This window comes from Ambystoma mexicanum, chromosome 8 (genome assembly GCF_040938575.1).
Source record: "Ambystoma mexicanum isolate Mex_15411 chromosome 8, UKY_AmexF1_1, whole genome shotgun sequence".
Taxonomy (NCBI): Eukaryota; Metazoa; Chordata; class Amphibia; order Caudata; family Ambystomatidae; genus Ambystoma; species Ambystoma mexicanum.
This window is the reverse complement of record NC_090929.1, coordinates 467,440,698-467,455,133: the sequence shown is the minus strand read 5'-3', so window position 1 is coordinate 467,455,133 and position 14,436 is coordinate 467,440,698.

Sequence of the window (14,436 nt, the reverse complement as noted above, 5' to 3'; positions counted from 1 at the left end):
TGTGGACATGATACACAACGACATTGTCAGCCTTATTGAAAAATGCACCGCCATCCCCCCTCTAAGGTAGTGGCGGTGCTCCACTTCCTGGCCACAGGCACCTACCAGCACACAGTGGGGCACATGCATGGCATATCACAACCCTTATTTTCTCGTCTGCTGAACCAAGTGCTGGATGCCCTCCTGAAGCACACAAGGGACTACATATCCCTAACACGGACTCCCCAGGAGATCTTTAAAACAAAAGTTGGCTTCCATGCACTGGCAGGCATGCCAAATTGTATTGGTGCACTTGACTGCACCCATGTGGAATTGGTGGCCCCGCATGCAACATAGCTGGTGTACCGCAATAGTAAGCAATATCACTCAATCAATCAATGTACAGATGGTGTGTGACTCCAGCAAGATCATCACACATTGTTATGCCCGATTTCCCGGATCAACTCATGACTCAATGGTCCTGCGCAACTCCACGCCTGGCTGCTTGGTAAATTGCATGACAGGCACATGGCAGTGAAATGGGGGGATAGATGCACACACCACCATGGTGTCATTGTTGTGGTGACAGCACGATGTGCACATCCCAAAACACTGTGCCCCAAAGTATCCCAAACTGAACATGACAACCAATTCCATAGCAATGAAGTAAGCTGCACACCTATCACAACATGCCAAAATAAAAACCAGCCCACATCCCACAACACGTGCACCACTCATCATCGGACCTCATCCTCCGTAACAAAATCCAGCAACATGCTGTGAGTATTCACTATGTAAATGTCTGCAGCAAATCACCACACAGGACAAGCATCCATGAGAGTGCACTAAACAAAACCACCCAGGGAATCCACTGCTTGGCACAGGGCCACCACCACAGACGTGCAGCATGTCACCAAGGGAATAATCAGCGCTGAAAGCCAAATAATGCAGAGACTACTGCCAACGCAGCCAGTTAGAAAATTATACAGAACACTACATATCACATGTTTAACACATACACAGCGGTATGCGTCCACATGCATGAGCAAATCAAGGCAGTATACACCGTGTGTCATCTTGAAGATGCAATGCACACCAAAAGACCATGGCACAGAACACATTAAGAGAAGGAAAAATGTGTGCATACAACCAGGGACATGTGCATGTGACCAACAAACATCTGCAGGCATGTGTGATAAGTACAGGTGTTCATCATGAATCGACTAACACATACCTTTTTTTGCTCACATTCAGGTGATAGTGGCTATCCCTTGAAGCCGTGGCTCCTCACCCCTGTCCAAAACCCGCACAACAGGTATGAGGACTACAATTGTTCCCATACCTGTACCCGTGTGGTCATCGAGCAGACCTTTGGCCTGTTGAAGGCACGTTTTCGCTGCCTTAGCTGGTCGGGTGGGGCACTCCTCTACAGGCAAGAGAAGGTGGCCAAGATCATCATGGCATGTGTCATGCTGCACAACATGTGTGTCCGACAGAATGCGTCCCTGCCCCCTGACATTGAACTGCAACCACCAGGTGATGATGAAGGGGATGAAGAAGATGTTGGCGCACATCATTGCGGTGCAGATGCACAGGAGGGACGTGCTGTGCGTCAGTCAGTGATTGCACAATATTTCTAACACACATGGGTGCAGAGGGTGACATGAAAGTGGGACAGAGGGCACTGGGTGTGGGAGTACATGTACACTATGCACTGTATAACAATAAATTACACATATGCAATAAGGAATGTCCACTCAAGTATATTTTCTGCTACACAACGGGTGTATTAAACTGCTCAATAGTACAAAGTGCTCAAACCCTCCACCTCACACATCCTCTCCCCCTCCCCCTGCAACTCCCCCATACACCCTCTGCCCCTCCCTCTCCCCCCACATCTCCCCCACACACCCTCTCTCCCTCCGCCTCCCCCCACAACTCCCACACACATGATGTCTAAGTAAATGCTGCAGGTGTCTGCGTCTATTGTCTTAATCAGGCTGCCCGATCTACATTTGTCCACTTCGGTGGCGGCATGTCAGATCTCTGCAAGGTGCGTGCTGGCCTGCGAAGGGGGCTGGTTTGAATGTAACTGGATGATGATAGGGTGCCCGCTTGCTCCAGTCAGGGGGCCGGATGCTCAGCCTTCAAGCAATCCGCTATGCGGGAGAGGAGCTGCCTCAGACAGACAGCTCCTCGCATATGCGCGTAGTGCTGGCCTCAAAGGCCTGCCTCGCTGACGCAGTATTGTCGCGCCCCTCCTGCCTTGCCTGGGCACCGTCTGACACAAACTGCCTGACTAGGGCAGTCAGCTCCTCCTGGCGCTGCACTGTATGTTCTATCTGCTGCACCCCTACCCGGACACCAGTGGAGGTGGATGTTGCATCCCCAAATCCGTGTGGCTCCTCTGTGGGGCTCATGCTCCCTTGAACTGTTTCCCCTCCAGACTGCTCCGGTGTGGTGTCATGGTAGGAGTACATAGGTGTGACCTGGGGTGATGGTGCGGGACTGGGTATGGTAGGTAAGTCCGAAGAGTCATCCTACACAGGGACACACACCTGGCCCTGGCTCTGCGCGTCCTCGTGTGTCTGGGGTGCCGTAACTGCCGCCTCCCCAACAGAGCTGGTCGCAGCTGAAAGGGCCCCATCGGGCACTGTCTCCTGTGCAGGGGATACAGGTGTTGTGGGGACTGTAGCAGTGACCCTTAGCAGCACCAGTGCCATGGCATCCGGTGGTGTTTGCCCCTTCTGTGCCTGTCGTGACTTGGCTGGCCCTTCCGAAGTAGAAGGCCTGTTGCCTTCTTCCCTGGCCCTCTTCTGGGGAGTTGTTGCCTGTGGGGCTGAGTCCTGGGCCTCGCTGTCAGTATCAGAGCCTGTGGGGGACCGAGAGAGGGACGGCATCAGTGATGGGTCAACAAGCATCATGCATGCATTGGTATTATTGCTGTTCTACACATTAGAGGGGATTAGGTATTGGAGCTTTAACAATCACATTGTTTGCTATATGGGTGGAGCATGCAGGCATTCGTCAGGGTCACTCATGTAGGAGCTGGTGTATGCTGTGTGACATGCGTTTCTGTTGTGGACTGCATGCAGTGTGACTTATGCCCTTCTCATATTTGTGTGGTGTGTGTCCGGTATGGCATTGCCATGCTGCATGCATGTGTATGGGTCTGTGCTGAGGATGGCATCTAGGCAGGGATGTGTCAATGTGTATGTAATGGGCCATGCATTGCCTCTTTGGACGGACAAATGGGTGGACTTTCATCATACTTTGCATTACAGTGTTTTGTTAGGACACTCACCTCCATCCGCCGATGAGGTGGTGCCACGTTCCATCTCGCCCACACCTTCTATTGCCTCGATGCCAATAGTGCTGGCGCAGATCTCCTCCCACCAGTTTAGCTTGATGGGTGAGCTAGGACCACCGCCAGTAGCCGTGGCCTGGCTCTGGTTTGCCGACATTATGTTCCTGACTCTCAGGCGCAGGTCGTCCCATCGTTTGCGCACGTCCTTGATTGTGCGGGGGGTGTTCCCTACTGCACTGACTTTTTGGGCAACAAGTTGCCAGATCCCCTTTTTCTTAATCTGTACCTCTCTCTTGAGGTTGTTGGCAAAGACAACCTCAGCATTATCTTCAAGTGTCTCTGCGAGCATTGCCAGCTCGTCCTCTGTGACGCGCTCTTTGCGCTGCCGGGATGCGCCTTTTTTGACAGCCTTGGGCATGATGCTAGTGGTGAGGGTGGATTTCTGCAGTCGGAAATAGGCACCAGGTCCTGTGTATTGAAGATGGTAAAGGGTTGTGTTTTTCAAGATGGTCGCCGTGCTATTTCCAGTTCCTGCGTGATGACGCTACTTCAGGTTCCGCTTATTAGCGGTATCCGCTAATAGCGGTGCCCGCTAATGCCGTTTCCATTGATGCCGGTCACGTTATTTAGGGGAGGACGGCGCTGGTAGTGCTGTCTGTGCTTTCCATGATGCCGCTAAGGGTCATTTTTGGGACTTTAGCGGCATACCGGTACTTTCGATACCGGCATGCCGCTAAGCTCGCACGTGCGAACATGTAATAGCCCACTGTTAGCAGGCTCTTTCCTGCACGGACACAGTATTTGCTCCATGCCGGTAAGGACAGTTTCTTACCTCCAACCTCGTTATGACCCCCCCAGTGACTCCAGACTCCCCTCTTCAAGTCCATCCACCCCTCTCCACCCCCAGTATCGATGGCAGCTTGCACCGAAGACCATGTGCTTGCAAGGAAGCTGGGTGGGTGTGGACGCTCCACAAGCTGTTGAATAGCTATCCTCTGCGTGGCATTGAAAATGTACATTATGCATCATACAAAATTATGCAGACTTTTTGTTTGTGTTTCCGATAAAAGTCAGTGGCTTTTATTAAACATAACAATAATAAACCAAACATAATTACAGTGTTTATTTCACAAATCAATAGGTGTGCAGCATTATCATAGTTCTGTAGTTTTTGGGCACTTGATCCGGGAAACAGGAACTGGCCCTCCTTAGCTCACTGAGTGCCCCCATTGTGGGCTCTCAGGTCTGTGTATCGGGGTTCTGCATTATTTCTGGGGAGCACTCTTCCGCTTGCTGACAGCTTCCTTCCAGGCCCATGCCACCACACCTGAGTGGGTCCAGGGCCCTCGGGTTCACCCAAAAGACCCTTGTTCCCCTATAGCTCTATTCACATCCCCTTGTTGCTAGTATGTTTAAAATCCCTGTCTGGAATAATTCCATCCCATTTACTGATAGGTGTATTGCATTTTTGTGGAAACACTCTGGGCCAGAATAGACTATGCTCCCACCAGGATGTGATCGTGTTTTTAAATGGTAGTTTGCGTCTTGTCTCTTCGGTCCACTTTCCTGCTCTACCCACAAAGGAATGTCCCACGATACATGCAGATTTTTAGGCTTCTCTTATCTGTTACAAGATATTGCTTATGTTAGCTCTGGTCTTATATATCTTGTGAAACTACTTGTGCCCCCATACTTCCACTATCCTCAAAGAATGCATTCCATATTCTTTGATATCCGTTGTCCACATGGCCAGGCCAGACCCAGTGTCTCCAGACTCCCCTCTTCAAGAATCCAGACTCCCCTCTTCAAGACCCCATCCCTGTAATCAACATATATTTGTCACAATCTGTATGCGGGCTCACCTGGGAGGGCTTGGAGTGTCTCTTCTTTGTAGGTTCAAGCTGCCCGCACTTCTTGGAGGTGCGGGTCTCATGCAGGTAAGGACGGGTTTCTTCCGACGCCACTCTGTTGGGTAGTCAGTTCAACTGTCCAATGTGAAGACAGTATTCCCAGGGAAGAATAGGAGCGGTCAGAAGCAACCGCGGGTAGTTCATGGATTCAGGAGCCCAGGGAAGAGTAGCAGCGGTCCGAAGGCAACCGTGACTATTTGGAAGCCCAGAAAGGAGGAGCAATGGTCTGAAGGCAACCGCAGCGATTGGAAGTCCAGGAAGGAGGAGAAGTGGTCCAAGGGCAACGGCGGCAAGACTGCAGAACTCTGCTGCGGCCGAACACTCCAGGAAGGGTGGAAACAGGATGAAATCACAGAGCAGAGATTCCAAGGTAGGCGAACAAGAAACACAAGGAAAGCAGCGACTGAAGAACTCGGAAACTGCAAGCGTTGACACGCGCCCTACCGCAGGGGTGGGGCGCTTATCTAGCTATGGAGGAATTCCCAGGAGCTAAACACTTTTCGGGTTTGGCTAGCAATCGATGTTCCCTTAGTCTTTGCAGTACCGCATAGAAATGTTTGTTCTTGATGCAGAACTGGGTGATAGGAATAATCAGGATGTCATCCAAATACACAATAACGAAAAGGAACAGCATATCCGAAAAACTCCTATCCATAAAACGTTGAGACAGCTGTGGCATTGGCAAGACCAAAAGGCATAACCAGATATTCAAAATGTCCAAAGGGTGTTCGAAAGGCAGTCTTCCATTTGTCCCTTCTTTTATTCGGACTAGGTAGTAGGTTCCTCTTAAGTCTAACTTGGTGAATATCATGGTATCTCAAAGTGCTTCCAGTATGTCTGATATCAGCGGTAAGGGATACCTGTCTTTCCGAGTACATTGATTTAATCCTCTATAGTCCAAACAGGGCCGTAGTTCCTTGGTGTCGTTTTTGGGTACGAAGAACAGAGAAGCTCCTGTGGGGACTTGGATGGACGGATGGTTCCGTTAGCAAGGTTGGTGTCCAAGTAATCTCGTAGGACCCTTTTTTCTGATTCCGACAGGATAAACATCCTGCCAAAGGGAATTATGCGTTCTCCTCGATATCAATGGCACAGTCTTAAGATCTGTGAGGAGGCAGAGATTGCACAATGGCCGAGGAAAAGACATCCGAGAATTGTTGATAGACTTCTGGCACCTGATTGATATTGGATACGGTAAGGGGATGGTTAGATCTTCTGCTTTCCATGGATACAATTGGTCATGTGTCTTGTGAAAGGCAATGTGACAAACAGAACTCGGAGCCCAGAAACAATGACCCGGCAGTCCAGATGATGTAGGGGTTATGTTTTTTTAGCCATGGCATGCCCAGGACCACTGGATAGTGAGCGGCTTTTATGATGTCGAACTGTATGTTTTCCTGATGGTTGTGGATTGAGAGTAGGATTTTCATGGTTTGTTGGGTAATTGGTCCAGAAGATAGAGGGGGAGCCATCAATTCATTCTACTGCCTGTATATCATCCTTGGTTCTCTCGGGAAGTTGTGCTTTAAGACCCACTCATCATCCATAAAAATACCCATAGCTCCACAGTTCACCAATGCCAAGACTGAATGTGATACTCCGATGGGAGGGTCGGGGTAACCTGAAGAACCACCAAATTACACCTTGATGAAGGATCCAGGGATTGAAGGGTGGAGCGGTCTTTGGTCTCCCGAAGCGGGGCTCCATTCAGGATCGGGAGCTGGCGTTTCCCGAACGCCTAGGTGGAGCTATAGGACAATTTCTGACTAAGTGCTTGTCTGAGGCACAATACATGCATAGACCGCTGTCAAACCTGCGGTTTCTTTCTTGAGCTGACAAAGGGCCTCTCACAGCCCCCAATTGCATAGGTTCTGGCTCAGCAGAAGGGACTTCCCTGGAAATAGGAGCGAATGGAGATGACTTTGAAGGAGAGCTTCGCGATTTCTTCTTTTCACCCTTTCTTTCCTGTATTCTGAAATCGATCTGTAGGGATAAATCCATAAGAGCCTGGAATGAACCTGGACGGGCTATCCTGGCCAGCTCGTCCTTCACCTCTTCATTAAGGCCGCGACGGAACAAGGTAAAGCATGCCTCTGAAGACAAGTCAGCTTCTTTAGCGAGCTGCTTAAAATGGGTAACATAAGACAGCATGTCCTGGGAACCTTGTTGGAATTCCAGCAACCTCTCTTGTGCGGAATAAACCTGGTCTGGGTGGTCAAACATCTCCTTGAAGGCTGAAATGAATCCATCATAATTATTCAACAAGGCATCCCCTGCAGAAACCAATGGAGTAGCCCAGGCCAGGGCATTAACAGTAAGATGGGCTATGACAAAACCCACCTTAGCCCTGGGGGTGGAAAAATAATATGGTTTAAAGGTGAAGTGCACCAAACATGAATCCAGGAAGGAGCGGAGCGTCTTAAGGGTGCCATCATATTTATCCACAACGCCACCCATCGAGGCACTTTCCTGATAGGCTGAGTCCCGGGATAACACTAGTTGTTTAAGGGCTAAATTTTCTGCCTTAAGGTTCTGGACTACTGTGGATAATTCTTGCATTCCTCGTAAAAGATTCTGTACAGTAGGATCCATCTCGGGCCTTCTGTTAAGTAGTTGGCGTGTCAAACTGTCACAAACCTTTATGCGGGCTCACCTGTGAGGGCTTGGAGTGTCTCTTCTTTGTAGGTTTAAGCTGCCCGCGCTTCTTGGAGGTGCGGGTCTCGTGGAGGTAAGGACGGGTTTCTTCCGACGCCACTCTGTCAGGTAGTCAGTTCAACTGTCCAATGTGAAGACAGTATTCCCAGGGAAGAATAGCAGCGGTCAGAAACAACCGCATGTAGTTCAAGGATTCAGCAGCCCAGGGAGGAGTAGCAGCAGTCCAAAGGCAACCGCGACTATTTGGAAGCCCAGGAAGGAGGAGCAGCGGTCCGAAGGCAACCGTGGCTATTGGAAGTCCAGGAAGGAGGAGCAGCGGTCCAAGGGCAACCGCGGCAAGACTGCAGAACTCTGCTGCGGCCGAACACTCCATGAAGGGTGGAAACAGGATGGAACCACTGAGCAGAGATTGGAAGGTAGGCGAACAAGAAACACAAGGAAAGCAGCGACCGAAGAACTCGGAAACTGCAAGCGGTGACACACGCCGTACCGCAGGGGTGGGGTGCTTTTCTAGCTATGGAGGTATTCCCAGGAGCTAGACCGCGGATCCGAAAATGGCATCCGCCATGTTGGGGGGCTTGTAAGGTCGCTCTGGTACGATGCCGTATAAACCAGGAAGACCAGAGGGGACAGAACCAAGGTTTCATGACAATATTTTTGTCCGTTGAGCAGTGTTCTGAGACTTTTGCGCTCACCTCGTCCTCATCTATCCTCCTCCCTAGTATCAATGGCAATTGGCACCTATGAACAGGGTTGTACTGGGCCATAAGATTGTCTCGGGCACCAATGAAAACATGTCCCACAGTTCAAAGTCGCTGTTCATTCCATTTCGGACACTGCTCGAATATTATCCAAAAGGGAGTATTTTGATGAAAAGGTGATGCAAATTGTGCATTTAAAAAATATATATTTTCACCAACACTGTTCACTACTATTAGCCGCATATTGAAGTAACTCATCAAACTGGCCCACATTGGCCAAAAAAGTTGGCCACTATGATAAAATAAATGGCCCATACAAGCATTTTGCATTTGTGCTTCAACCCTGGCCCTATTGCCTTATTGCCCTATAGGCAGTACAAGCAGGCCTATGCCTGTGCGCTCGCTAGGGGGCTGGGTGGGTTGGCATCCAGGCAGAGTGGGTATCAACAAACACGTTTGTTTGTTTGTTTATTGATTTGTAACGTGCACCAAACCCAGAGGTATTGGGGCGCAAAGGCACATGAAAACAAGTATACGTTAGGCTTAAGTTACATTATTACAGTTGATGTAGCAAATTACATGGTAAGATCTGTGCAAGTTAGACATTGTATATACAAAGAATGTTACAAGGAGGAGTTACATTACGGTAGGTTTTATGTAAGAAGCGGAAGCACAGTATTTACAAAAGGTGTTACAAAGAGGATTACATTGCAGCAGGTTGTAAGTGAGAAAAGGAAACTGAGAGGTAGGAGGGCAGGTAAGAGCAAAGAAAATCATAAGGGACGTTAATAAGGTATCAACGTCATGGCGATTGGTGTAAGTGACCAGATGTGGGTAAGTCAAGAGTCTTTGGAAACAAGCCAGTTTATGATGTTGTACCTGAAGTGCAAGAAGGGTTGATCCTTTCTCAATGACGGAGGAAGGTTGCTCCAGAGTTGGGCCGCAATGACCGGGAAGCTACTCCCCCCGCCTTTTTTTCTTTGAATCTTGGCGCAACCAATCGGGCAGAGTTGGCTGTTCTAGTCGGACGAGTATAGGGTTTCTTGACAATTTTATCTGCAATGTATTGTGGGGCAGCACCATTCAGGCATTTGTGGATAAGGGGGAGCGTTTTGAGGGTGATTTTATCATTAGTAGAGAGCCATTTATTCTGCCTTCTGTCACACATTCACATACACACCCACTTTTCTAAGCCTTTATAAACACCTACACATTTACCAGGAGAACATCCACAAGGTATATCATCTGTTCCCGGGATACCTGTTACACGGTTACTTGTTCCCGGGCTTGCTGAATTGGCTCATTTATTCGTCCGGGTAAGGGTAGGTCAACTATTTGGTTCTGTACGTTCATAGACTGCTTCTCTGAAAGTTTCGATCAATTTCCACCTAATGTACACAGTATTCTAATTTTCATTTATCCCAAAGACTTCTCCATTATCGAATGATGTATTTTGATCTTGGTAAATAGCACATTGTATCAATGTGCATTGTAAAAGAATGGAATGTTTTGTGGTCCATGTTTAAAAGCATGTTTTCTTTTGGTGCTTGAAAGTTCATTTAATGGACGAGTTATACGTTGCAATATGCGGTTTAACAATCAATTCTGTAAAAACATGATTGCTGTGTTATTTCCACTAGGTTACACAGGTTTTCTTTATTTAAAGCAAACTCTACAAAGCTGTGTAATACTTGCTTTATTCACATTCATACATCATTATTTGTAATAATTAATTATATTTTTTTATACGGATCTTACAGACTTTTCAAGAATGTCTTCATGTATGGTTATCGGTTGCCCTTTTGTGAGCCATGTCAAAGATACGGGCACAGTCCTGCATATATTGCCAAAGGATATTGATTTAATGAAAAGATGGATTACGAATTACGGTTTTTCCAGTGCACGAATTTGAAAGTAGAGCACAGGATGTCTTGGGAGACGTGAGGGCCAATCGATTCTGCGTCTGCATTATGCACTTTACCGATGCTATATACGAACAATCAAAGTACACCAAAAAGCATCAATCCAGAATTCGGACTCAATTTCGGCACACGCTGGCTCAGGTGAGTAGTGGACAGTGAATTTGTTATGTTTGTTGGTATGTAGGACAGTGGTTTGTATAAATAGGTCTTCTAAATGATCTCTCGGTTTATTTAAAATAGTGTATTGAAAGGGTAACTTCATGAACGGTTTAGATGTTTCTGTGTTTATTTCCATTAATGTTGTATTACTCAAGTTTCCCTAGTTACCAGAATCACCCACATTTTAAAATGTTTCACTTTAGACTACTTTCTCTATCCCCGCCTTCGGTACACTGTGATAAATCCGTGAAATGTGACCCTTAATCAAAACTTCCATAGTGCCCTTTAAAAGTTGCCTAATGTTTTCGGAATGTGTAGGTTGACATTCCCTTCTTTATGTAGAGCTCACTGATGGAAGCACTGACCCTCACCAGTGACAAAACCACTGACATGTCTAGTATCCCAATGGCGAGTCCTACCAACATGCACAAAGTGATATTTTAGAGCTTTGGATGTGGTCATATTTCTAACACTAATGTACCTTTTCCATTGTACTCTTTTCTGACAATGTACTGAAAGTGAAGGAGCAAGTTTCTTCATCAATTACTTTTCCGGAGTCAACATCAACCTCACTCGCCTATCAAGTAATTATATTGTACTAGTCTTTTAGAAGCGAATGAACAATACATACATGTGTTATGCTTGGAATTTAAACATATGGAAAATGATTATGTATAGTATTGATTATTTACACCTGTATAGGTTTCTCTCAGTACGTACCATCATCTGCATCTCATGTTTTCAGTTTAATTTTGCTTTTCATCCGTATTAAAACAAGTTCTATCTTATAGGGGGAGGCTGGAAATTTGACTACGATCACTTTCTCCTTTGCATGCAGAGTATGAGGTATGCATACTTACAGTTTCTTTACTACAATGAAAGTAAATCCTACAATGGATATACTTTGAGATTGAAATGCATCTAACCTTGCACTGTTTCAAACTTTTTGATTTTGGTTGTAACATAACACTTCCGCCCTAATGCAGAATAGTTTAGAAAGGAAACATTACAAAGCAAACTACTTTTGAAGGCAACATTCCAATCACAGTGTTTTGCAGGGCGATCTCAGATCAAGTCCATGTGTCATCTCGGAAGGTTATCAGGTGAAATCTGAAATGTTTATTATGACCAAATCACGTACCCAGTTTGTTTGTTTATTTATTTGTATTGCGCTCCAGACCCGGAGGTATCAGGGCACAAGGGTTACAGGAAATTCAAAGCATAGTTACACAGTAGAGCGGTATATATACATCGCATTATATTCTATACATTACAAATTTACAAAATGGAGAAGCAGAAGTACATTACAAATATATACAAGAGATGAGCAGGGGAGAATAGGTAACAACAGGTATTGTTACAGATTATATGTTAAAGGAGAGATACATAGAGGAAAACATTTAAGAATCAATAGAGTTGGGATCGATTAGTGGTCGGTCGATTTGAACCATTTAATGCAATTAGATCTGAAGCTCTGATATCATTGGTCTTCGCGAATAGAAGGTGGCAGGGAGTTACAGAGCTGGGCTGCTCTGATCGGGAAGCTACTGCCTCCTACCTTTGAGAGTTTAAAGCTGGGGATGTGGAGGCAGTTGGTGCAAGCTAGTCTGGAGGATCTAGTGGAGATCCTTCTATGGAATCTCTCTGATAGCTAGGTGTGGCATGATTCAGGGATTTATAGGTAAGTGAAGCAATTTTCAACTTGATTTTGTCATTTGTGGAGAGCCAATTATTCCGTCATCTAATTTCAGCGATATGGTCTCCTCTGGCTACTTCTCGAGGGTATGTTCTTACGAATGTTCTATTTGTGTTGCAACAACAAACTTTATAGTATAAGATTTGCAATCATTAATCTACTTTGTGAGGAAGTGCTCTGTGCGATGAAAGATTTAACATTTAAGTTTGATTGATCCGCCCCCCTGGCACTCTGACGTGGATTGCTCGCCTTTAAGACCGGCGACCCCAGCGCACCCGCGCGCGCACCACAAAGTACACGGAAGTACTGTTTGCTGTTCGCGGTGAGCGTGCGGGTGCGGGGTGTCGCTATAATCTGATTGAGTGATGTGCTTTTTGGCATGAGGGGCATTTCATTATTACACCTTTAGAATTTTCCTTGTTCCTGAGATTTTTTCAGTTTTTTTTTCTTTACTGACCCTATTGGAACATACGTAAGGGGAAACTGTATATAGATATCTGTGGAGATTAAAATCCATTTGTACCTTGTTGTAATCCTCAGAAATTACGATCAATGGATTCTACACTTAGAAATGGGAAAAAGCCGAAGGAGTGTCCTTCCAAAACGCTTCCCACCATAGAATCCCCTAAAAATGTAAATAAAAAAAAAAAAGGAATAGTCCCTCGACGTCGTTGAATGGGAAAACATCTTTTCTCTCGATGTCACTACATTCTACGGAAATGAAGGATGTTCTTGAACAAAAAATGGTCCCAGCAACTAAGTTGGGGTTAATGGACACTAAGGAGGTGTGTTCTCTAAAAAAAGCAAACGAGGACATTACCAACGACCTATTTGCTGTCGATGAGCATACTAGCAATATACAAAAAATAATTGCTGATATACACGACAACAAATACCTTCCGATCTCTGACATTTCAATGCTGCCCCCAGTGATCATGTCTGATTTTTACAAAAGAGTAAAGCTCTCTCTTGGGCCATCTACAATCTTGTCAACACACGGACCATGGAGGGAACATGTTCATTTTCACAAACCAAGTGGCATTCTACTTAATCTTTCAAGTTCTGACCTGGAGAAAAAAGCAAAAAGCTTTACACAAACTCCTGTAACTAGTTCTCCTTCCACAAATGAAGCTGATACACTCAATATGCTGAATCCTATTGTGGAACAGAGAACCCTGAATATGCCGGCTCCAAGCTTTAACTTTTAAAACTCGCCCGACATACCTCAATCACAAGACATCCCGGACGAAGATCTACTGGAGCAGAGGTTTCATGACTTACCAATATTTACACGAGTATTAAATTTGCTTGACCGTGGCCACGAATATTCACATTTACTCTTGCAGGAGATGAAAAACGAGATCGCTAAGACTAATACACACTTATCAAAAATTGAAGGCTACATGCTCGCTCAAGAAGCCTGTCATGTATATCATTCTGAATGTCACAATAGAGCCGCCGCTCTGATAAAAAAAAGAATTAAGACATTCTACTGATCAACCAGAAAAAAAAGCGCTGGTTCACAAACCACAGATGACCAGTTTCTCTCCCATGGAGTTCCTAAAACCTTCGCGCAAATAATTTTGCAAATTGGTAATAGTGAAATGCAAGATTTCACTCATTCATCTTGAATGAATTAACATTCATTTGAAAAAATTAGCTATTTGGAAATTGCCAAAATACAACATGATAGACTTGTCCAAGTTGAAACAAATCTGCTTCAACTTAAAGCCCAAGATAACATATTGAAGAAGTACCCCGTTGAGGGAGAAACTTCCCTGCACTTAAATACGACTGCAATCATTCCTGACAGCCCCTCGATTTTGATAGATCTTATCGATAAAGAAACACTTAAAGAGGCACAGCAGGATGAATCAGAAATAAAGGAAAAATTCTATTTTGCATCACGATGAGCAAAAAAAACTATCTCAGGGCGTTGAAAAGAAGACACAAAAATAAGGGAAGCTCCTTGACCGCTGAGAGAAAAATATGAGAACTCTCTTTGGAACTCGCAAAAGATAATGTATCAAAACCATCATCTAACAAAGAAACATTACCAGTCAGTCCTCTTGAACCAAACTTGAATCTAAATGAACTAAACGAAGAG